The sequence below is a fragment of the Canis lupus genome, chromosome 38 (assembly GCF_048164855.1).
Source record: "Canis lupus baileyi chromosome 38, mCanLup2.hap1, whole genome shotgun sequence".
Classification (NCBI taxonomy): Eukaryota; Metazoa; Chordata; class Mammalia; order Carnivora; family Canidae; genus Canis; species Canis lupus.
In genome coordinates, this window is record NC_132875.1 from 26,411,506 (window position 1) to 26,437,056 (window position 25,551).

Consider the following 25,551-nt stretch of genomic DNA (forward strand, 5'->3'; position numbering starts at 1 on the left):
CATGGTTACTCTGTTCCCCATCTGGATGTCACCTAACAAGGTGAATCTGGTACCCCTCTAGGCCTCAACCAAACCTGGTGACTCTAGAACTCAACTGGGCCTGCCCGGGACCTAGTGAATATGCTCCCCAACTGCGCCTCATCTGGACATGATGACTCTGGTTCTACGTGGGCATCATCGGGACATGGTTACTCTATTCCCCACTGGGAGTGACCTGATCCTTGTAACACTGGTCTGACTTTGGCATTTTCTGTACCAGGTGACTCTGGCTCCACCTGGGCCTCACCTGTAACTGGTGACTCTTATCCTAAGCATGGCCTCACCTGACTTGGTGACTCTGGTCCCCATTAGGATGTAACCTGGACCAGGTGATTCTGGTACCCCTCTAGGCCTCAACCAGTTCTGGTGACACTGGTCCTCAATTGGCTTCACCTGGACCTAGTGAATATGCTCCATCTGGGCCTCATTTGGACCTGGTGACTGTCGTCCCTGCCTGGGCATCATCGGGACATGGTTCCGCACATGGCCTGCAGGTTGGCCTCACCTGGACCAGGTGAGTGGGATTGCCACCTGTGGCTAACCCATACCTGGTGACTCAGGTCCCCACGTGGGCCTCTTGGACCTGGTGAATCTGGTCCTTACCTCTTCTTCTCCCAACCTGGGTACTCTGGTCATCACCTGGGCCTCACTTGGACAAGGTGAACTGGTCCCCATCTGGGCCTCACCCAGTCCTGGTTACTTTGTTCCCCACCTGGAACTGATTGCTGTGGACTCTTTCTTTGCCTCACCTGGAAATGGTGACTCTGATCCTATCTGCGCGTCACCCAGATCTGGTGACTCTGGTCCTCATCTGGGCATCATTGGTACCTGGTGACTCAGTTCCACACCTGAACCTCACCTGGACATGATGACTCTGGAACCTCTCTGGGCCTCACCCTGTCCTGGTGACTCTGGTCCCCATCTGGATGTCACCTTGACCAGGTGATTCTGGTACCCCTCTGAGCCTCAACAAGATCTGGTGACTCTGGTCCTCTACTGGGCCTCACCTGGACCTAGTGAATATGCTCCATCTGGGCCTCATTTGGACCTGGTGACTCTGGTCCCTACCTGGGCATCATCGGGACATGGTTCCACTGCATGGCCTGCAGGTTGGCATCACCTGGACCTGGTAACTCTGGTTCCTACATGTACATCATCGGGACACGGTTCCTCTGCATGGCGCGAAGGATGGCCTCTCCTGGACCTGGTGAGTTTGGTTGCAACCTGTGCCTCACCCGTACCTGGGGACACAGGTCCCTGCTTGGGCCTCTTGTACCTGGTGAATCTGGTCCTTAACTGGTCGTCTCCCAGCCCCGGGTTCTCTGGTCACCACCTGGGCCTCACCTGGACCTGGTGAATCTGGTCACCATCTGGGCCTCACCCAGTCCTGGTGACTTTGTTCCCCACCTGAATCTGATTGCTGTGGACTCTTTCTTGGCCTCACCGGGAACTGGTGACTCTGATCCTATCTGCGCATTACCCAGACCTGGTGACTCTGCTCCTCACCTGGGCATCTTTGGTACCTGGTGACTCTGTTCCACACCTGAGCCTCACCTGGACATGATGACTCTGGAACCTCTCTGAGCCTCATCCTGACCTGGTGACTCTGGTCCCCATCTGGATGTCACCTGGACCAGGTGATTCTGGTACCCCTCTAGGCCTCAACCAGGTCCTGTGACTCTGGTCCTCCATTGGACCTCACCTGGACCTAGTGAATATGCTCCATCTGGATCTCATTGGACCTGATGATTCTGATCCCTACCTGAGCATCATCGGGACATGGTTCCACTGCATGGACTTCAGGTTGGCCTCACCTGGACCTGTTAACTCTGGTCCCTACCTGGGCATCATCGTGACATGGTTCCGCTGCATGGCCTGCAGGTTGGCCTCACCTGGACCTGGTAACTCTAGTCCCTACCTGAGCATCATCGGGACATATTTCCTCTGCATGGCCTGCAGGTTGGCCTCACCTGGACCTGGTGAGTGGGGTTGCCACCTGGGCCTCACTCATACCTGGTGACAAAGGCCCCACGTGGGCCTCACTTGGACCTGGTGAATCTGGTCCTTACCTGGTGGTCACCCGGAACTGGTAACTCTGGTCACCACATGGGAATCACCTGGGCCTGGTGAATCTGGTCCCCATCTGGGCCTCACCCAGTCCTGTTGACTTTCTTCCCCACCTGGACCTGATTGCTGTGGACTCCTTCTTGGCTAACCTGGAACTGCTGACTCTGATGCTAACTGGGCCTCACCCAGATCTGGTGACTCTGGTCCTCACCTGTGGACCATTATGACCTGGATACTCTGTTCCACACCTGAGCCTCACCTGGATATGTTGAATCTGGATCCCCTCTGGGCCTCAGCCTGACATGGGGACTCCGGACCCCATCTGGATGTCACCAGACCAGGTAAATATGGTACCCCTCTAGGTCTCACCTAGACCTGGTGACTCTGGTCCTCAACTGGGCCTCAACGGGACCTAGTGAACATGCTCCCCACCTGCGCCACATCTGTGCCTGGTGACTCTGGTTCTACCTTGGCATCATCGGGACATGGTTACTCTATTCCCACTTGGAGTGACCTGATCCTGGTAACTCTGGTCCTGACTTTGGCCTCTTCTGTTCCAGGTGACTCTGGCTCCACATGGGCCTCACCTGTAACTGGTGTTGTCGTTCCCACATGGACATTATGTGGACCTGGAGGCTGCAGTGTTTCTAGCTTCTCATGTACCTCGTGACTCTGGTCCCCACCACAGCCTCACCGGGACCTGGTGAGTGTGGTTGCCACCTGCACCTCACCTGGACCTGGTGATTCAGGCCTGCACCTGAGACTACCCTGGATCTGTTGACTGTGGTCCCCACCTGGGCTTCACCTGGATTTGGGGACTCTGGTCCCCATCTGGGCGTCACCTGGCCCTGTTGACCATGGTACTCAACTGGGCAAAATTGGGACCTGGTGACTGTGTTCCACACCTGGACCTCACCTGGACCAGGCGACTCTGGTCTCCCTCCGGGTCTCACCGTGCCCTAGTGACTGTGAACCCCACTTTGGACGGACTTGGACCTGCTGACCCTGGTTCCCACCTGCGACTGACGTCGTACTGTTGACTCTGGTACTTTCAAGGGCCTCCCCTGGACCTGGTGATCCTGGACCCCACCTGGGCCTCACCTGGACGTGGTAACTTTTGTCACCACCGGTTACTCACCTAGACCTGGTTACTGTGTTCCACACCTGAGCCTCAAGTAGACCTGGTGACCATGGTCCCCAAGCCTGCCTCACATGGACCTGTTGCCTCTGATCCCCACCGGGGCCTCTTGTGTACCTGGTAACTCTGGTCCTCACCTGGGCATCATTGGTCCTGGTGACTCTGTTCCATACCTGAGGCTCCCCTGGACATGATGACTCTGGAACCTCTCTGGCTATCAACCTGACCTGGTGACTCTGGTCCCCATATAGATATCACCTGGACCAGGGGATTATGGTAGCCCTCTGGGCCTCAACCAGGTCTGGTGACCCTGGTCCTCAAATGGGCCTCACCTGGACCTAGTGAATATGCTCCATCTGGGCCTCATTTGGACCTGGTGACTCTGGTCCCTATGTGGGCATCATTGGGACATGGTTCCACTGCATGACCTGCAGGTTGGCCTCACCTGGACCTGGTAACTCTGGTCCCTACCTGGGCATCATCGGGACATGGTTCCACTGCATGGCCTGTAGGTTGGCCTCACCTGAACCTGGTAACTCTCGTGCCTACCTGAGCATCTTTGGGACCTGTTTCCTCTGCATGGCCTGCAGGTTGGCCTCACCTGGAACTGGTGAGTGGGTTTGTCACCTGGGCCTCACCCTTGCCTAGTGACACAGGTCCCCAGGTGGGCCTCACTTGGACCTGGTGAATCTGGTCTTACCTGGTGGTCACCCGGAACTGGTAACTCTGGTCACCACATGGGAATCACCTGGGCCTGGTGAATCTGGTCCCCATCTGGGCCTCACCCAGTCCTGTTGACTTTCTTCCCCACCTGGACCTGATTGTTGTGGACTCCTTCTTGGCTAACCTGGAACTGCTGACTCTGATGCTAACTGGGCCTCACCCAGATCTGGTGACTCTGGTCCTCACCTGTGGACCATTATGACCTGGATACTCTGTTCCACACCTGAGCCTCACCTGGATATGTTGACTCTGGATCTCCTCTGGGCCTCAGCCTGACATGGGGACTCGAGACCCCATCTGGATGTCACCAGACCAGGTAAATATGGTACCCCTCTAGGTCTCACCTAGACCTGGTGACTCTGGTCCTCAACTGGGCCTCAACGGGACCTAGTGAACATGCTCCCCACCTGCGCCACATCTGTGCCTGGTGACTCTGGTTCTACCTTGGCATCATCGGGACATGGTTACTCTATTCCCACTTGGAGTGACCTGATCCTGGTAACTCTGGTCCTGACTTTGGCCTCTTCTGTTCCAGGTGACTCTGGCTCCACATGGACCTCACCTGTAACTGGTGACTCTGATCCTAAGCATGGCCTCACCTGACCTGGTGACTGTGGTTCCCATCGGGACCTCACCTGGACTTCATGTCTCTGGTCCCACTTAGGCCTCACCAGGATCTGTTGTCTCTGCCACCCACCTGGGTAGCATCAGGATATGGTTACACTGTTCACTAACAGTGACCCAGCCGGACCTATTAACTCTGGTCTTCACCTGGGCCACACCTGGACATGGTGACACTTTTTCCCACGTGGGTCTCACCTGGACATGGTGAGTCGGATCCCCACCTGGTCCTCACCTGTAACTGGTGATTCTCGTTCCCACATGGAGATCATGTGGACCTGTTGTCCGCAGTGTTTCTAGCATCTTTTTTTAAATTTTTATTTATTTATGATATTCACAGAGAGAGAGAGAGGCAGAGACACAGGCAGAGGGAGAAGCAGGCTCCATGCACCGGGAGCCCGACGTGGGATTCGATCCCCGGTCTCCAGAATCGCGCCCTGGGCCAAAGGCAGGCGCCAAACCGCTGCGCCACCCAGGGATCCCATGTGTTTCTAGCTTCTCATGTACCTCGTGACTCGGGTCCTCACCAGTGCGTCACCGGGACCTGGTGAGTTTGGTTGCCACCTGCACCACACCTGGACCTCGTGATTCTGGTCTGCACCTGACACTACCCTGGATCTTGTGACTGTGGTCCCCACCTGTGCTTCACCTGGATTTCGGGACTCCGGTCCCCTCCTCGGTCTCACCTGGCCCTGTTGACCATGGTCCTCAACTGGGCAAAATTGGGACCTGGTGACTGTGTTCCACAACTGGACCTCACCTGGACCAGGTGACTATGCTCCCCCTCTGGGTCTCACCGTGCCCTAGTGACTGTGAATTCCACTTTGGCTTGACTTGGACCTGCTGACCCTGGTTGCCACCTGCGCCTGAACTTGAACTGTTGACTCTGGTTCTTTCAAGGGCCTCCCCTGTACCTGGTGATCCTGCTCCCACCTGGGACTCACCTGGACGTGGTGACCCTTGTAACCACGGGGGACTCACCTGGACCTGCTTACTGTGTTCCACACCTGGGTCTCAAGTGGACCTGTTGATCATGGTCCCCAAGCCGGCCTCACATGGACCTGTTGCCTCTGATCCCCACCGGATCCTCACGTGTACCTGGTAACTCTGGTCCTCACCTGGGCCTCATCTGCACCTAGTGACTCTGGTCCCCACCTGGGCTTCACCTCGATCTGGTTACTCTGGTCCCCACCTGGACTTCACCTGGATCTAGTGACTCTGGTTCCCACCTGGACCTCTCCTGGACCTGGTGACTCTCTTTCCAACATGGACCTCACCTGGATCTGGTGACTCTTGTACTCAGTTTGGCCTCACCTGGACCTGGTGTCTCTCGTCCCCACTTTGACCTAACTCAGAACTGCTGAATCTTTCCCCACCTAGGCCGCACCCAGACCTGGTGACTCTTGTCCCCAGCTATGCCTCAATTCGACCTGGTGAATCTGGTCCTCACGTGGGCTTCACATGGACCTGGGACTCAGCTGGATAGAGTGGCTCTGGTTCCCACAAGGGGCTCACCTCATACTGGTGACTGTGGTCTTTTTCTGTGACTCACCAGGACCTAGTGATTCTGTTCCCCATCTGGGCCTGCATGGCCCTAGTGACTCTGGTCCTGACCCAGGCATCATTCGGAACTGGATACTCTATTCCACACCTGGGCCTCACTTTGACCACGGACCACTGGTCCCATTCTGGGCCTCAAACTAAACTGGTTACTCTGGTTCCCCTTCTGGGCCTCACCCTTACCTGGTAAATCTAGTCACCCCTTGGGCTTCACTTGGGCCTGGTGAATCTGGTCCTTAGCTGGTCCGCACATGGATCTGGTGACTGTTCGCCACCTGGGCCTCACATAGACTTGGTGAATCCTGTTGCCACCTGCACCTCACCGGGACCTTCTGACTCTTTTCCCACCTGGCATCAATGGGACATCGTTACTCTGTTCCCCACCCGGGCCTCACCTGGACATGATAACTTTGCTCCACACTTTGGCCTCAACTGGTCCTGATGACGCTGGTCCCCCCACCTAGGCCTCAATCTGGACCTGGTGACTGTGGTCCCCACCTCTTTCTCACCTGAACCTGGTGTCTCTCGTTCCCACATGAACCACACCTGGACCTGGTGATGGTGGTGTTCTTGAAGACGCACATTTACCTGGTGACTCTGGTCCCCACTAGGGCCTCACCTGGATCTGGTGACTCTGGCCTGAAGGTTGTCCTCACCTGGACCTGGTGAGTGGGGTTGCCACCCCATACCTGGTGACTCAGTTCCACACGTGGGCCTCTTGGACCAGTTAATCTGGTCGTTAACTGGTCCTCTCCCAGACCCGGGGACTCTGGTCCCCAACTGGGCCTCATCTGGACCTGTGAATCTGGTCCCCATCTGGGCCTCACCCAGTCCTGGTGAATTTGTTCCCCATCTGAATCTGATTGCTGTGGACTCTTTCTTGGCCTCACCGGGAACTGGTGACTCTGATCCTATCTGCGCGTCACCCAGATCTGGTGACTCTGGTCCTCACCTGGGCATCATTGGTACCTGGTGACTCAGTTCCACACCAGAGCCTCACCTGCACATGATGACTCTGGAACCCCTCTGGGCCTCACCCTGACCTGGTGATTCTGGTCCCCATCTGGATGTCACCTGGACCAGGTGTATCTGGTACCCCTCTAGGCCACAACCAGATCTGCTGACTCTGGTTCTCAACTGGGCCTCACCTGGACCTAGTGAATATGCTCCATCTGGGCCTCATTTGGACCTGGTGACTCTGGTCACTACCTGGGCATCATCGGGACATGGTTCCACTGCATGACATGCAGGTTGGCCTCACCTGGACCTGGTAACTCTGGTCCCTACCTGGGCATCATCGGGACATGGTTCCACACATGGCCTGCAGTTTGGCCTCACCTGGACCCGCTAACTCTAGTTGCTACCTGGGCATCATCGGGACATGGTTCCTCTGCATTGCCTGCAGGTTGGTCTCACCTGGACCTGGTGAGTGGCGTTGTCACCTTGGCCTCACCCATGCCTGGTGACACAGGTCCCCACGTGGGCCTCACTAGGACCTGGTGAATCTGGTCCTTACATGGTCCTCACCCGAAACTCCTAAATCGGGTCACCACCTGGGAATCACCTGAACCTGGTTAATCTGGTCCCCATCTGGTCCTCATCTAAGCCTGGTGACTAAGTCACCCCACCTGGACCTGATTGCTGTGGACTCCTTCTTGGCCTCACCTGGAACTGGTGACTCTGATCCTAAGCATGGCCTCACCTGACCTGGTGACTGTGGTTCCCATCAGGACTTCACCCGGACCTCATGTCTCTGGTCCCACCTGGGCCTCACCAGGACCTGGTGTCTCTCGTACCCACCTGGGTAGCATTAGGATATGGTTACACTGTTCACTAACAGTGACCAAGCCGGACCTATTAACTCTGGTCTTCACCTGGGCCACACCTGGACATGGTGACACTGGTTCCCACCTGGGTCTCACCTGGACATGGTGAGTCGGATCCCCACCTGGTCCTCATTTGTAACTGGTGATTCTCGTTCCCACATGGACATCATGTGGACCTGGTGGCTGCAGTGTTTCTAGCTTCTCATGTACCTCGTGACTCTGGTCCCCACCAAGGACTCACCGGGACCTGGTGTGTGGTTGCCACCTCCGCCTCACCTGGACCTGGTGATTCTGGTCTGCACCTGAGACTAACCTGGATCTGGTGACGTGGTCCCCACCTGGGCTTCACCTGGATTTGGGGACTCCGGTCCCCACCTGGGCCTCACCTGGCCCTGTTGTCCATGGTCCTCACCTGGGCAAAATCGGAACCGGTGACTGTGTTCCACAACTGGACCTCACCTGGACCACATGACTCTGGTCCCCCTCTGGGTCTCACCGATCCCTAGTGACTGTGAAACCCACTTTGGCCTGACTTGGACCTCCTGACACTTGTTGCCACCTGCGCCTGACCTCGAACTGTTGACTCTGGTTATTTCAAGGTCCTCCCATGTACCTGGTGATCCTGGTCCCACCAGGGCCTCATCTGGACATGGTGACACTTTTCAACACGGAGGACTCACCTGGACCTGCTTACTATGTTCCACTCCTGGGCCTCAAGTAGACCTGTTGACCATGGTCCCCAAGCCGGCCTCACATAGACCTGTTGCCTCTGATCCCCACCGAGGCCTCACGTGTACCTGGTAACTCTGGTCCTCACCTGGGCCTCAACCGGACATAGTGACTCTGGTCCACAACTGGGCTTCACGTGATCTGGTGACTCTGGTCCACACCTGGACCTCTCCTGGACCTGGTGACTCTCTTTCCAACATGGACCTCACCTGGATCTGGTGACTCTGGTCCTCAGTTTGGCCTCACCTGGACCTGGTGTCTCTCGTCCCCACTTTGACCTAACTCAGAACTGCTGAATCTTGCCCCACCTAGGCCGCACCCAGACCTGGAGACTCTGGTCCCCAGCTATGCCTCAATTCGACCTGATGAATCTGGTCCTCACGTGGGCCTCACATGGGCCTGTGACTCAGCTGGATAGAGTGGCTCTGGTTCCCACAAGGGGCTCACCTGACACTGCTGACTGGGGTGTGTTTCTATGCCTCACCAGGACCTAGTGATTCTGTTCCCCATCTGGTCCTGCATGGCCCTAGTGACTCTGGTCCTCACCCAGGCATCACTGGGATCTGGATACTCTATACCCCACATGAGCCTCACTTTGACCAGGGACCTCTGGTCCCATTCTGGGCCTAAAACAAAATGGTTACTATGGTTCCCCCTCTGGGCCTCACCCTTACCTGGTGACTCTGGTCACCCCTTGCGGTTCACTTGGGCCTTGTGTCTGGTCCTTAGCTGGTCCGCACCTGGATGTGGTGACTTGTCGCCACGTGGGCTTCACCTGGACTTGGTGAATCCTGTTGCCACCTGGGCCTCACTTGGACCTTGTGACTGTGGTCCCACCTGGACCTCACCTGGATCTGGTGGCTCTGGTTCCCATATGGGGCTCTCCTGGACCTGGTTCCTGTTATCTCCATCTGGCGTCACCTGGAACTCAATGACTCTGATCCATATTTGTGCCTCTCCTGCACCTGTTGACTCTGGTCCTTACCTGGACATCATTGGGACCTGGATACTCTCTTATGTACCTGGGCCTCACCTGGTCCTGGTGACTCAGGTCCTCATATTTGCATCATGGGACCTGGTTTCTCAGTTCCACAGAGGGGCCTCACCTGGACCTAGTGATTCTCGTCCCACTCTGGGCCTCACCCTGACGTGGTGAGTCTGGTCCCCACCTGGATATTACCAGAACCGGATGACTTTGGTCCCCGTCTGGGACTCACCCGGAGCTGGGGACACTGGTCCTCAACTGGGCCTCAACAAGACCTGGTGAATCTACTCCTCACTCAGGCCTCGTCTGGACCTGTGACTCTTTTCCCACCTGGCATCAATGGGACAAGGTTACACTGTTCCCCACCTGGGCCTCACCTGGACATGATAACTTTGCTCCACACTTTGGCCTCAACTGGTCCTGATGACTCTGGTCCCCCCACCTAGGCCTCAATCTGGCCCTGGTGACTGTGGTCCCCACCTGGGTCTCACCTGGCCCTGGTTACTCTTGTTCCCACATGTACCTCACCTGGACCTGGTGGCTGTGGTGTTCTTGTACACTCATATTTACCTGGTGACTCCGGTCCCACTAGGGCCTCACGTGGATCTGGTGACTCTGACATGCCAGTTGGCCTCACCGGGACCTGCTGAGTTGGGTGGCCACGTGGGCCTCACCCATACCTGGTGACTCAGGTCCCCACGTGGGCATCTTGGACCTGGTGAATCTGGTCCTTACCTGGTCCTCTCCCAGACCCGGGGATTCTGGTCTCCACCTGGGCCTCACCTGCACCTGGTGAATCTGGTCCCCATCTGGGCCTCACCCAGTGATGGTGACTTCGTTCCACACGTGGACCTCATTGTTGTGGACTCTTTCTTGGCCTCACCTGGAACAGGTGACTCTGATCCTATCTACGCGTCACCCAGACCTGGTGACTCTGACCCTAACCTGGGCATCATTGGTACCTGGTGACTCTGTTCCACACCTGAGCCTCACCTGGACATGATGACTCTGGAACCTCTCTGGGACTCACCCTGACTTGGTGAGGCTGGTCCCCAACTGGATGTCACCTGGACCAGGTGATTCTGTACCGCGATAGTTCTCAACCAGATCTGGTGACTCTGGTCTTCAACTGGGCCTCACCTGGACCTAGTGAATATGCTCCATCTGGGCCTCATTTGCACCTGGTGACTCTGGTCCCTACCTCGGCATCATCGGGACATGGTTCCACAGCATGGCCTGCAGGTTGGACTCACCTGGACATGGTAAGTCCTGTCTCTACCTGGGCATCATCGGGACATGGTTCCTCTGCATGGCCTGCAGGTGGCCTCCCCTGGACCTGTTGAGTGGGGTTGCCACCTGGGCCTCACCCATACCTGGTGACTCAGGTTCCAACGTGCGCCATACGTGGACCTTGTGAATCTGCTCCTTACCTGGTGCTCATCCGGAACTGGTAACTCTGGTCACCACCTGGGAATCACCTGGACCTGGTGAATCTGGTCCCCATCTGGGCCTCACCCAGTCCTGGTGACTTTGTTACCTACCTGGACCTGATTGATGTGGACTCCTTCTTGGCCTCACCTAGAACTGGTGACTCTGATCCTAACTGGGCCTCACCCAGATCTGGTGACTCTGGTCCTCACCTGTGGACCATTATGACCTGGATACTCTGTTCCACACCTTACCTCACCTGGACATGATGACTCTGGATCCCCTCTGGGCCACAGCCTGACATGGTGACTCTGGTCCGCATCTGGATATCACCTAGACCAGGTGAATCTGGTACCCCTCTAGGCCTAAACTAGCCCGGGGGAATCTGGTCCTCAACTCGGCCTCACTGGGACCTAGTGAATATGCTCCCCACCTGCGCCTCATCTGGACGTGGTGACTCGGGTTCTACTTGGGCATCATCGGGACATGGTTACTCTATTCCCCACTGGGACTGACCTGATCCTGGAAACTATGGTCCTGACTTTGGCCTCTTCTGTACCAGGTGACTCTGGCCCCACCTGGGCCTCACCTGTAACTTGATACTGTGATCCTAAGCATGGCCTCACCTGACCTGGTGACTGTGGTTCCCATCGAGACTTCAACTGGACCTCATGACTCTGATCCCTCCTGGGCCTCACCAGGACATGGTGTCTCGGGTACCCACCTGGGTAGCATCAGGATATGGTTACACTGTTCTCTAACAGTGACCCACCCGGACCTATTAACTCTGGTCTTCACCTGGGCCACACCTGGACCTGGTGACTCTGGTCCACAGTTTGGCCTCACCTGGACCTGGTGTCTCTCGTCCCCACTTTGACCTAACTCAGAACTGCTGAATCTTGCCCCACCTAGGCCGCACGCAGACCTCGTGACTCTTGTCCCCAGCTCTGCCTCAATTCGATCTGATGAATATGGTCCTCACGTGGGCCTCACATGGACCTGGGACTCAGCTGGATAGAGTGGCTCTGGTTCCCACAAGGGGCTCACCTGATACTGCTGACTGTGGTCTTATTCTATGCCTCACCAGGACCTAGTGATTCTGTTCCCCATCTGGGCCTGCATGGCCCTAGTGACTCTCGTCCTCACCCAGGCATCATTGGGACCTTGATACTCTATTCCACACCTTGGACTCACTCTGACCACGGACCTCTGGTCCCATTCAGGGCATCAAACTAAACTGGTTACTCTGGTTGCCCCTCTGGGCCTCACCCTTACCTGGTGACTCTGGTCACCCCTTGGGCTTCACTTGGGCCTGGTGAATCTGGTGCTTAGCTGGTCCTCACCTGGCTCTGGAGACTTGTCGCCACCTGGGCCTCACCTGGACCTGGTGAATCCTGTTGCCACCTGGGCCTCACCAGGACCTTGTGACTGTTGTCCTACCTGGACCTCACCTGGATTGGTGGCTCTGGTTCCCATATGGGGCTCTCCTTTACCTGGTTCCTGTGATCTCCATCAGGCATCACCTGGAACAAAATGACTGTGATGCATATTTCGGCCTCTCCTGGACCTGTTGACTCTGGTCCTTACCTGGCCATCATTGGAACCTGGAGACTCTCTTATATACCTGGGCCTCACCTTGACCTGGTGACTGTGGTCCCACCTGGGCCTCACCTGGACGAGGTGCCTGGTTCCCACAGGGACCTCACCTGGACCTGGTGACTCAGGTCCTCATATGGGCATCATGGTAACTGGTTCTCAGTTCACATCGGGGCCTCACCTGGACCTAGTGATTCTCGTCCCCCTCTGGGCCTCACCCTGACGTGGTGACTCTGCTCCCCACCTGGATATCACCAGAACTGGGTGACTCTGGTCCCCCTCAGGGACTCACCTGTAGCTGGGGACACTGCTCCTCAACTGGGCCTCAACAGGACCTGGTGAATCTACTCCTCAGTTAGGCCTCGTCTGGACCTGTGACTCTTTTCCCACCTGGCATCAATGGGACATGGTTACTCTTTTCCCCACCTGGGCCTCACCTGGTCATGATAACTTTGCTCCACACTTTGGCATCAACTTGTCCTGATGACTCTGGTCCCCCCACGTAGGCCTCAATCTGGACCTGGTGACTGTGGTCCCCACCTGGGTCTCCCCTGGACCTGGTGACTCTCGTTCCCACATGAACCACACCAGGACCTGGTGACTGTGGTGTTCTTGTAGACTCACATTTACCTGGTGACTCTGGTCCCCACTAGGGCCTCACCTGGATCTGGAGACTCTGGCATGAAGGTTGGCCTCACCTGGAACTGTTGAGTGGGGTGTCCACCTGGGCCTCACCCATACATGGTGACTCAGGTCCCCACGTGGGCCTCTTGGACCTGGTGAATATGGTCCTTACCTGGTCCTGTCCCGGAGATGCGGACTCTGGTCACCACCTGGGACTCACCTGGACCTGGGGAATCTGGTCCCCATCTGGGTCTCACGCAGTCCGGGTCATTTCTTCCCCACCTGGTCTGATTGCTGTAGAGTCTTTCTTGGCCTCACCTGGAACTGGTGACTCTGATTCTATCTGCGCATCACCCAGACCTGGTGACTCTGGTCCTCACCTGGGCATCGTTGGTACCTGGTGACTCTGTTCCACACCTGAGCCTCACCTGGACATGATGACTCTGGAAAATCTCTGGGCCTCACTCTGACCTGGTGACTCTGATCCCCATCTGGATGTCACCTGGACCAGGTGATTCTGGTACCCCTCTAGGCCTCAACCAGATCTGGGGACTCTGGTCCTCAACTGGGCCTCACCTGGACCTAGTGAATATGCTCCATCTGGGCCTCATTTGGACCTGGTGACTATGGTCACTACTTGGGCATCATCGGGACATGTTTCCACTGCATGGCCTGAAGGTTGGCCTCACCTGGATCTGATAACTCTGGTCCCAACCAGGGCATCATTGTGACATGGTTCCTCTGCATGGCCTGCAGGTTGGCCTCACCTGGACCTGGGGAGTGGGGTTGCCACCTGGGCCTCACCCATACCTGGTGACACAGGTCCCCATGTGGGCCTCACGTGGACCTGTTGAATCTTGTCCTTACCTGGTCCTCACCCGGAACTGGTAAGTCTGGTCACCACCTGGAAGTCACCTGGACCTGGTGAATCTGGTCCCCATCTGGGCCTCACCCATTCCTGGTGAATTTGTTGCCCACCTGGACCTGATTGCTGTGGACTCCTTCTTGGCCTCACCTGGAACTTGTGACTCTGATCCTAACTGGGCCTCACCCAGATCTGGTGACTCTGGTCCTCACCTGAGGACCATTATGATCTGGATACTCGGTTCCACACCTGAGCCTCACCTGGACATGATGACTCTTAATCCCCTCTGGGCCTCACCCTGACATGGTGAATCTTGTCCGCATCTGGATGTCACCTAGACCAGGTGAATCTGGTACCCCTCTAGGCCTCAACTAGACCTGGCGACACTGGTCCTCAACTGGGCCTCAGCGGGACCTAGTAAACATGCTCCCCACCTGTGCCTCATCTGGAGCTGGTGACTCTGGTTCTACCTGGGCATCATCGGGACATGGTTACTCTATTCCCCACTGGGACTGACCTGATCCTGGTAACTCTGGTCCTGACTTTGGCCTATTTTGTACCAGGTCACTCTGGCTCGACCTGGGTCTCACCTGTAACTGGTGACTCTGATCCTAAGCATGGCCTCACCTGACCTGGTGACTGTGGTTCCCATTATGATATCACCTGGACCTTTAGTCTCTGGTCCGACCTGGGCCTCACCAGGACCTGGTGTCTGTGGTACCAACCTGGTAGCATCAGGATATGGTTACACTCTTCACTAACAGTGACCCAGCCGGAACTATTAACTCTGCTCTTCACCTGGGCCACACCTGGACATGGTGATTCTGGTCTGTACCTGAGACTTTCCTGGATTTGGTGACTATGGTCCCCACCTGGGCTTCACCTTGACTTGGGGACTCCGGTCCCCATCTGAGCCTCACCTGGCCCTGTTGACCATGGTCCTCAACTGGGCAAAATTGGGACACGGTGACTGTGCTCCACAACTGGACCTCACCTGGACCAGGTGACTCTGGTCCCCCTCTGGGTGTCACCGTGCCCTAGTGACTGTGAACCCCACTTTGGCCTGACTTGGACCTGCTGACCCTGGTTGCCACCTGCGTCGGGCCTCGAACTGTTGACTCTGTTTCTTGCAAGGTCCTCCCCTGGACCTGGTGATCCAGGTCCCCACCTGGGCCTCACCTGGACGTGGTGACTCTTGTCACCACCAGGGACTTACCTGGACCTGCTTACAGTGTTCCACACCTGGGCCTCAAGTAGATGTGTTGACCATGGTCCCCAAGCCGGCCTCACATGGACCTGTTGCCTCTGATCATCACCGGTGCCTCACGTGTACCTGGTAACTCTGGTCCTCACCTGGGCCTCATCTGGACCTAGTGACTCTGGTCCCCACCTGGGCTTCACCTGGATCTGGTGACTCTGGTCCTCACCTGTGGACCATTATGACCTGGATACTCTGTTCCACACCTGAGCCTCAACTGGACATGATAACTTTGTTCCACAGTTGGGCCTCAACTAGTCCTGATGACACTGTTACCCTCTTAGGCCTCAATCCAGACCTGGTGACTGTCGTCCCAACCTGGGTCTCACCTGGAACTGGTGACTCTCGTTCCCACATGAACCACACATGGAGCTGGTGACTGTAGTGTTCTTGTAGACTCACTTTTACCTGCTGTCACCGGTGCCGACTAGGGCCTCACGTGGATCTGGTGACTTTGGCATGCAGGTTGGCCTCACCTGGACATTGTGAGTGGGGTTGCCCCTGGGCCTCACCCATACCTGGTGAGTCAGGTCCCCGCGTGGGCCTCTTGGACCTGGTAAATCTGGTCCTTACCTGGTCGTCTCCCAGCCCCGGGGTCTCTGGTCACCACCTGGGCCTACCTGGACCTGGTGAATCTGATCCCCATCTGGGCCTCACCCAGGCCTGTTGACTTTGTTCCACTCCTGTATCTGATTGCTGTGGACTCTTTCTTGGCCTCACCTGGAACAGGTGACTCTGATCCTATCTGCCCGTCACCCAGACCTGGTGACTCTGGTCCTCACCTGGGCATCTTTGGTACCTGGTGACTCTGTTCCACACCTGAGCCTCACCTGGACATGATGACTCTGGAACCTCTCTGGGCCTCATCCTGACCTGGTTACTCTGGTCCCCATCTGGATGTCACCTGGACCAGGTGATTCTGGTACCCCTCTAGGCCTCAACCAGGTCTGGTGACTCTGGTCCTCCACTGGACCACACCTGGACCTAGTGAATATGCTCTATCTGGGCCTCATTGGACCTGGTGATTCTGGTCCCTACCTGGGCATCATCGGGACATGGTTCCACTGCATCGCCTGCAGGTTGGCCTCACCTGGACCTGGTAACCCTGGTCCCTACCTGGACATCATCAAGGCATGGTTCCACTGCATGGCCTGCAGATTGGCCTCACGTGGACCTGGTGAGTGAGGTTGTCTCCTGGGCCTCACTCATGCCTGGTGACACAGGTCCCCACGTGGGCCTCACTTGGACCTGGTGAATCTGGTCCTTACCTGGTCCTCACCCGGAACTCGTAACTCTGGTCACCACCGGGGACTCACCTGGACCTGCTTACTGTGTTCCACACCTGGGCCTCAAGTAGACCTGTTGACCATGGTTCCCAAGCTGGCCTCACATGGACCTGTTGTCTCTGATCCCCACCTGGGCCTCACGTGTACCTGGTAACTCTGGTCCTCACCTGGGCCTCATCTTGACCTAGTGACTCTGGTCCCCACCTCTGCTTCACCTGGATCTGGTGACTCTGGTCCCCACCGGGACTTCACCTGGATCTGGTGACTCTGGTCCCCACCCGGACCTCTCCTGGACCTGGTGACTCTGTTTCCAACATGGTCCTCACCTGGATCTGGTGACTCTGGTCCTCAGTTTGGCCTCACCTGGACCTGGTGTCTCTCGTCCCCACTTTGACCTAACTCAGAACTGCTGAATCTTGCCCCACCTAGGCCGCACAAAGACCTGGTGACTCTTGTCCCCAGCTATGCCTCAATTCGACCTGCTGAATCTGGCCCTCACGTGGGCCTCACATGGACCTGGGACTCAGCTGGATAGAGTGGCTCTGGTTCCCACAAGGGGTTCACCTGATACTGGTGACTGTGGTCTTATCCTATGCCTCACCAGGACCTAGTGATTTTGTTCGCCATCTGGGCCTGCATGGCCCTAGTGACTCTGGGCCTCACCCAGGCATCATTGGGACCTGGATACTCTATTCCACACCTCGGCCTCATTTTGACGAGGGACCTCTGGTCCCATTCTGGGCCTCAAACTAAACTGGTTACTCTGGTTCTCCCTCTGGGCCTCACCCTTACGTGGTGACTCTGGTCACCCATTGGTCTTCACATGGACCTGGTGAATCTGGTCCTTCGCTGGTCCGCACCTGGATCTGGTGACTGGTCGCCACATGGGTCTCACCTGGACTTGGTGAATCCTGTTGCCACCTGTGCCTCACCTGGACCTTGTGACTGTGGTCCAACCTGGACCTCACCTGGATCTGGTGGCTCTGGTTCCCATATGGGGCTCTCCTGGACCTGGTTCCTGTGGTCTCCATCTGCCCTCACCTGGAACACAATGACTCTGATCCATATTTGGGCCTCTCCTGGAACTGTTGACTCTGGTCCTTACCTGGGCATCATTGGGACCTGGATACTCTCTTATATACCTGGGACTCACCTGGCCCTGGTGACTATGGTCCCACCTGGGCCTCACCTTGACGAGGTGACTGGTTCCCACAGGGACCTCACCTGGACCTGGTGACTCAGGTCCTCATTTGGGCATTATGGGACCTTTTTTCTCAGTTGCACATCGGGGCCTCATCTGAAACTAGTGATTCTCGTCCCTCTCTGGGCCTCACCCTGACGTGGTGAGTCTTGTCCCCACCTGGATATCACCAGAACCGGGCGACTCTGGTCCCCCTCTGGGACTCACTCAGAGCTGGGGACACTGGTGCTCAACTGGACGTCAACACGACATGGTGAATCTAGTCCTCATTTAGGCCTCTTCTGTACCTTCTGACTCTTTTCTCACTTGGCATCAATGGGACATGGTTACTCTGTTCCCCACATGGACATCACCTGGACATGATAACTTTGCTCCACACTTTGGCCTCAAATGATCCTGATGACTCTGGTCCCCCCACCAATGCCTCAATCTGGACCTGGTGACTATGGTCCCCACCTGGGTCTCACCTGGACCTGGTGACTCTCGTTCCCACATGAACCACACCTGGACCTGGTGACTGTGGTTTTCTTGTACACTCACATTTACCTGGTGACTCCAGTCCCCACTAGGGACTCACCTGGATCTGGTGACTCTGGCCTGCAGGTTGGCCTCACCTGGACTGGAGAGGGGGGTTGCCACCTGGGCCTCACCCATACCTGGTGACTCAGTTCCACACGTGGGCCTCGTGGACCTGGTGAATCTGGTCCTTACCTGGTACTCTCCCAGACCCGGGGTCTCTGGTCACCACCTCGCCTCTCCTGGACCTGGTGAATCTGGTCCCCATCTGGGCCTCACCCAGTCCTGGTGACTTTGTTCCCCACCTGGACCTGATTACTGTGGACTCCTTCTTGGCCTCACCTGGAACTGGTGACTCTGATCCTGTCTGCGCGTCACCCAGACCTGGTGACTCTGGTCCTCACCTGTGGACAATTATGACCTGGATTCTCTGTTCCACATGTGTGCCTTACGTGGACATGATAACTCTGGATCCCTTCTGGGCCTCAGACTGACATGGTGACTCTGGTCCCCATCTGGATTTCACCTAGACCAGGGGAATCTGGTACCCCTCTAGGCCTCAACCAGATCTGGTGACTCTGGTCCTCAACTGGGCCTCACCTGGACCTAGTGAATATGCTCCATCTGGGCCTCATTTGGACCTGGTGACTCTGATACCTACCTGGGAATCATCGGGACATGTTCCACTGCATGGCCTGCAGGTTGGCCTCACCTGGACCTGAGAACTCTAGTCCCTACCTCGGCATCATCTGGACATGGTTCCTCTGCATGGCTTGCAGGTTGGCCTCACTTGTTTCTGGTGAGGGGGGTTGTCTCATGGGCCTCACACATGCCTGGTGACACAGGTCCCCACTTGGGCCTCACTTGGACCTGGTGACTCTGGTCCTTACCTGGTCCTCACCCGGAACTCGTAACTCTGTTCACCACCTGGGAATAACCTGGACCTGGTGACTCTGGTCCCCATCTGGATGTCACCTGGACCAGGTGTTTCTGGTACCCCTCTAGGCCTCAACCAGAACTGGTGACTCTTGTCCTCAACTGGGCCTCACTGGGACCTAGTGAACATGCTCCCCACCTGCGCCTCATCTGGACCTGGTGACTCTGGTTCTACCTGGGCATCATCGGGACCTGGTTACTCTATTCCCCACTGGGACTGACCTGATCCTGGTAACATTGGTCCTGACTTTGGCCTCTTCTGTACTTAGTGACTCTGGCTCCACCTGGGCCTCAGCTGTAACTGGTGACTCTGATCCTAAGCATGGCCTCACCTGACCTGGTGACTGTGGTTCCCATCGGGACCTCACCTGGACCTCATGTCTCTGGTCCAACCTGGGCTTCACCAGGACCTGGTGTCTCAGGTACCATCCTTGGTAGCATCAGGATATGGTTACACTCTTCACTAACAGTGACCCAGCCGGACCTATTAACTCTGGTCTTCACCTGGGCCACACCTGGACATGGTGACACTCGTTCCCACCTGGGTCTCACCTGGACATGATGAGTCGTATATCCACCTGGTCCTCACCTGTAACTTGTGATTCTCGTTCCCACATGGACATCATCTGGACCTGGTGGCTGCAGTGTTTCTAGCTTCTCATGTACCTCGTGACTCTGGTCCCCACCAGGGCCTCACCGGGACCTGGTGTGTGTGGTTGCCACCTGCACCTCACCTGGACCTGGTGATTCTGGTCTGCACCTGAGACTACCCTGGATCTGGTGACTGTGGTCCCCACCTGGACATCACCTGGATTTAGGGACTCCGGTCCCCATCTGGGCCTCACCTGGCCCTGTTGATCAAGGTCTCATCTGGGCAAAATTGGGACCCGGTGACTGTGTTCCACAACTGGACCTCACCTGGACCATGTGACACTGGTTCCCCTCTGGGCCTCACCGTACCCTAGTGACTGTGAACCCCACTTTGGCCTGACTTGGACCTGCTGACCCTGGTTGCCACCTGCGATTGACCTCGAACTGTTGACTCTGGTTCTTTCAAGGGCCTCCCCTGGACCTGGTGATCCTGGTCCCCACCTGGGACTTACCTGGACGAGGTGACCCTTGTCACCACCGGGGACTCACCTGGACCTGCTTACTGTGTTCCACACCTGGGCCACAAGTATACCTGATCACCATGGTCCCCAAGACAGAATCACATGGACCTGTTGCCTCTGATCCCCACCGGGGCCTCACGTGTACCTGGTAACACTGGTCCTCACCTGGGTCTCATCTGGACCTAGTGACTCTCGTCCCCACCTGGGCTTCACCTGGATCTGGTCACTCTGGTCCCCACCTGGAATTCACCTGGATCTGGTGACTCTGGTCCCCACCTGGACCTCACCTGGATCTGGTGACTCTGGTCCTCAGTATGACCTCACCTGGACCTAGTGTCTCTCATCCCCACTTTGACCTAACTCAGAACTGCTGAATCTTGCCCCATCTAGGCCGCACCCAGACCTGATGACTCTTGTCCCCAGCTATGCCTCAATTCGACCTGATGAATCTGGTCCTAACGTGGGCCTCACATGGACCTGGGACTCAGCTGCATAGAGTGGTGCTGGTTCCCACAAGGGCCTCCCCTGATACTGGTGACTGTGGTCTGATTCTATGCCTCAACAGGAACTAGTGATTTTGTTCCCCATCTGGGCCTGCATGGCCTTAGTGACTCTGGTCCTCACCCAGGCATCATTCGGACCTGGATACTCTATTCCACACCTGGGCCTCACTTTGACCCGGGATCTCTGGTCCCATTATGGGCCTCAAACTAAACTGGTTACTCTGGTTGCCCCTCTGGGCCTCACTCTTACCTGGTGACTCTAGTCACCCCGTGGGCTTCACTTGGGGCTGGTGAATCTGGACCTTAGCTGGTTTTCACCTTGATGTGGTGACTGGTCGCCACCTGGACCTCACCTGGACTTGGTAAATCCTGTTGCCACCTGCACCTTACCTTGACCTTGTGACTGTGGTCCCACCTGAACCTCACCTGGATCTGGTGGCTCCGGTTCCCATATGGGGCTCTCCTGGACCTGGTTCCTGTGGTCTCCATCTGGCCTAACCTGGAACACAATGACTCTGATCCATATTTGGGCCTCTCCTGCACCTGTTGACTCTGGTCCTTACCTGGGCATCATTGGGACCTGGATACTCTCTTATATACCTGGGCCTCACTTGGACCTGGTGACTGTGGTCCCACCTGGGCCTCACCTGGACGGGGTGACTGGTTCCTGCAGGGACCTCACCTGGACCTGGTGACTCAGGTCCTCATATGGGCATCATGGGACCTGGTTTCTCATTTCCACATCGGGACCTCATCTGGACCTAGTGACTCTCGTCCCCCTCTGGGCCTCACCATGACGTGGTGACTCTTGTCCCCACCTGGATATCACCAGAACCGGGTGACTCTGGTCCCCTTCTGGGACTCACCCGGAGCTGGGGACACTGGTCCTCAACTGAGCCTCAACAGGACCTGGTGAATCTACTCCTCACTTAGGCCTCATCTGGACCTTGTGACTCTTTTCCCACCTGGCATCAATAGGACACGGTTACTCTGTTCCCCACCTGGGCCTAACCTGCACACGATAACTTTGCTCCACACTTTGGCCTCAAATGGTCCTGATGACTCTCGTCCCCCCACCTAGGCCACAATCTGGACCTGGTGACTGTGGTCCCCACCAGGCTCTCACCTGGACATGGTGACTCTCGTTCCCACATGAACCACACCTGGACCTGGTGACTGTGGTGTTCTTGTAGACTCACATTTACCTGGAGACTCTGGTCCCCACCTGGATCTGGTGACTCTTGCCTGCAGGTTGTCCTCACCTGGACCTGGTAACTCTAGTCCCTAGATGGGCATCTTCGGGACGTGGTTCCACTGCAAGGCCTGCAGGATGGCCTCACCTGGACCTGGTGAGTGGGGTTACCACTTGGGCCTCACCCATACTAGGTGAGACAGGTCCCCACGTGGGTCTAACTTGGATCTGGTGTATCTGGTAATTCTGGTCACCACCTGAGAATCACCTGGACTTGGTGAATCTGGTAAATCTGGTCACCACCTGGGAATCACGTGGACCTGGTGAATCTGGTCCCCATCTGGGCTTCACCCAGTCCTGATGACTTTGTTCCGCACCTGGACCTGATTGCTGTGGACTCCTTCTTGACCTCACCTGGAACTGGTGACTCTGATCCTAACTGGGCCTCACCCAGATATGGTGACTCTGGTCCTCACCTATGGAAAATTATGACCTGGATACTCTCTTCCACACCGGAGTCACACCTGCACATGATGACTCTGGAACCACTCTGGGCCTCACCCTGACCTGGTGACTCTGGTCCCCATCTGGATGTCACTTGGACCAGGTGATTCTGGTACCCCTCTAGTCCTCAACCAGATCTGGTGACTCTGGTCCTCAACTGGGCCTCACCTGGACTTAGTCAATATGCTCCAACTGGGCCTCATTTGGACCTGGTGACTCTGGTTCTACCTGGGCATCATCGGGTCATGGTTACTCTATACCCACTTGGAGTGACCTGATCCTGAAAACTCTGGTCCTGACTTAGGCCTCTTCTGTACCAGGTGACTCTGGCTCCACCTTGGCCTCACCTGTAACTGGTGACTATGATCCTAAGCATGGCCTCACCTGACCTGGTGACTGTGGTTCCCATTGGGACCTCACCTGGACCTCATGTCTCTGGTCCCACTTGGGCCTCACCAGGACCTGGTGTCTCTGTTTCCCACCTGGGTAGCATCAGGATATTGTTACACTGTTCACTAACAGTGACCCAGCCGGACCTATTAACTCTGGTCTTCACCTGGGCCACACCTGGACAGGGTGACACTGTTTCCCACCTGGGTCTCACCTGGACATGGTGAGTGGGATCCCCACCTGGTCCTCACGTATAACTGGTGATTCTCGTTCCCACATGGAGATCATGTGGACCTGTTGGCCGCAGTATTTCTAGCATCTTTTTTTTTAATTTTTATTTATTTATGATAGTCACAGAGAGAGAGAGAGGCAGAGACACAGGCAGAGGGAGAAGCAGGCTCCATGCACCGGGAGGCCGAACTGGGATTCGATCCCGGGTCTCAAGGATCGCTCCCTGGGCCAAAGGCAGGCGCCAAACCGCTGCGCCACCCAGGGATCCCATGTGTTTCTAGCTTCTCATGTACCTCGTGACTCTGGTCCCCACCAGTGCCTCACCGGGACCTGGTGAGTTTGGTTGCCACCTGCACCACACCTGGACCTGGTGATTCTGGTCTGCACCTGAGACTACCCTGGATCTTGTGACTGTGGTCCCCACCTGGGCTTCACCTGGATTTCGGGACTCCGGTCCCCATCTGGGCCTCACCTGGCCCTGTTGACCATGGTCCTCAACTGGGCAAAATTGTGACCCATTGACTGTGTTCCACAACTGGACCTCACATGGACCAGGTGACTCTGGTCCCCCTCTGGGTCTCACCGTGCCCTAGTGACTGTGAACCCCACTTTGGCCTGACTTCGACCTGCTGAACCTGGTTGCCTCCTGCCCCTGACCTCGAACTGTTGACTCTGGTTCTTTCAAGGGCCTCCCCTGTACCTGATGATCCTGGTGTCCACCTGGGCCTCACCTGGACATGGTGACTCTGGTCACCACCGGGGACTCACCTGGACCTGCTTACTGTGTTCCACACCTGAAGCTGATTGCTGTGGACACTTTCTTGGCCTCACCTGGAACTGGTGACTCTGATCCTATCTGCGCGTCACCCAGATCCGTCACTCTGGTCCTCACCTGTGGACCATTATGACCTGGACACTGTGTTCCACACCTGAGCCTCACCTGGACATGATGATTCTGGAGCCTCTCTAGGCCTCACCCTGACATGGTGACTCTGGTCCCCATCTGGATTTCACCTGGACCAGGTGATTCTGGTACCCCTCTAGGCCTCAACCAGATCTGGTGACACTTGTCCTCAACTGGGACTCACCTGGACTTAGTGAATATGCTCCATCTGGGCCTCAATTGGACCTGGTGACTCTTGTCTCTTCCTGGGCATCATCGGGACTTGGCTCCACTGCATGACTGCAGGTTGTCCTCACCTGGACCTGGTAACTCTGTTCCCTACCTGGGCATCATCGGGACATGGTTCCACTGCATGGCCTGCAGGTTGGCCTCACCTGGACCTGGTAACTCTAGTCCCTACCTGGGCATCATCGGTACATGGTTCCTCTGCATGGCCTGCAGGTTGCCCTCACCTGGACCTGGTGAGTGGGGTTGACACCTGGGCCTCACCCATGCCTTGTGACACAGGTCCCCACGTGGGTCTCACTTGGACCTGGTGAATCTTGTCGTTACCTGGACCTCACCCGGAACTGGTAACTCTGGTCACCACCTGGGAATAACCTGGACCTGGTGAATCTGGTCCCCATCTGGGCCTCATCCAGTCCTGGTGACTTTGTTCCCCACCTGGGCCTGATTGCTGTGGACTTCTTCTTGGCCTCACCTTGAACTGGTGACTCGGATCCTAACTGGGTCTCACCCAGATCTGGTGACTCTGGCCTCACCTGTGGACCATTATGACCTGGATACTTTGTTACACACCTGAGCCTCACCTGGACATGATGACTCTGGATACCCTCTGAGCCTCAGCCTGAGATGGTGACTCTGATCCCCATCTGGATGTCACCTAGACCAGGTGAATCTGGTACCCCTCTAGGCCTCAACTTGACCTGGTGACTCTGGTCCCACCTGGGCCTAAACAGGACCTGGTGTCTGGTAACCACCTGGGTAGCATCAGGATATGGTTACACTGTTCACTAACAGTGACCCAGCCGGACCTATTAACTCTGGGTTCACCTGGGCCACACCTAGATATGCTGACACTGGTTCCCACCTGGGTCTCACCTGGACATGGTGAGTCGGATCCCCACCTGGTCCTCACCTGTAACTGGGATTTCTCGTTCCCACATGGACATGATGTGGACCTGGTGGCTGCAGTGTTTCTAGCTTCTCATGTACCTCGTGACTCTGGTCCCCACCAGGGCCTCACCGGGACCTGGTGAGTGTGGTTGCCACCTGCACCTCACCTGGACCTGGTGATTCTGGCCTGCACCTGAGAAT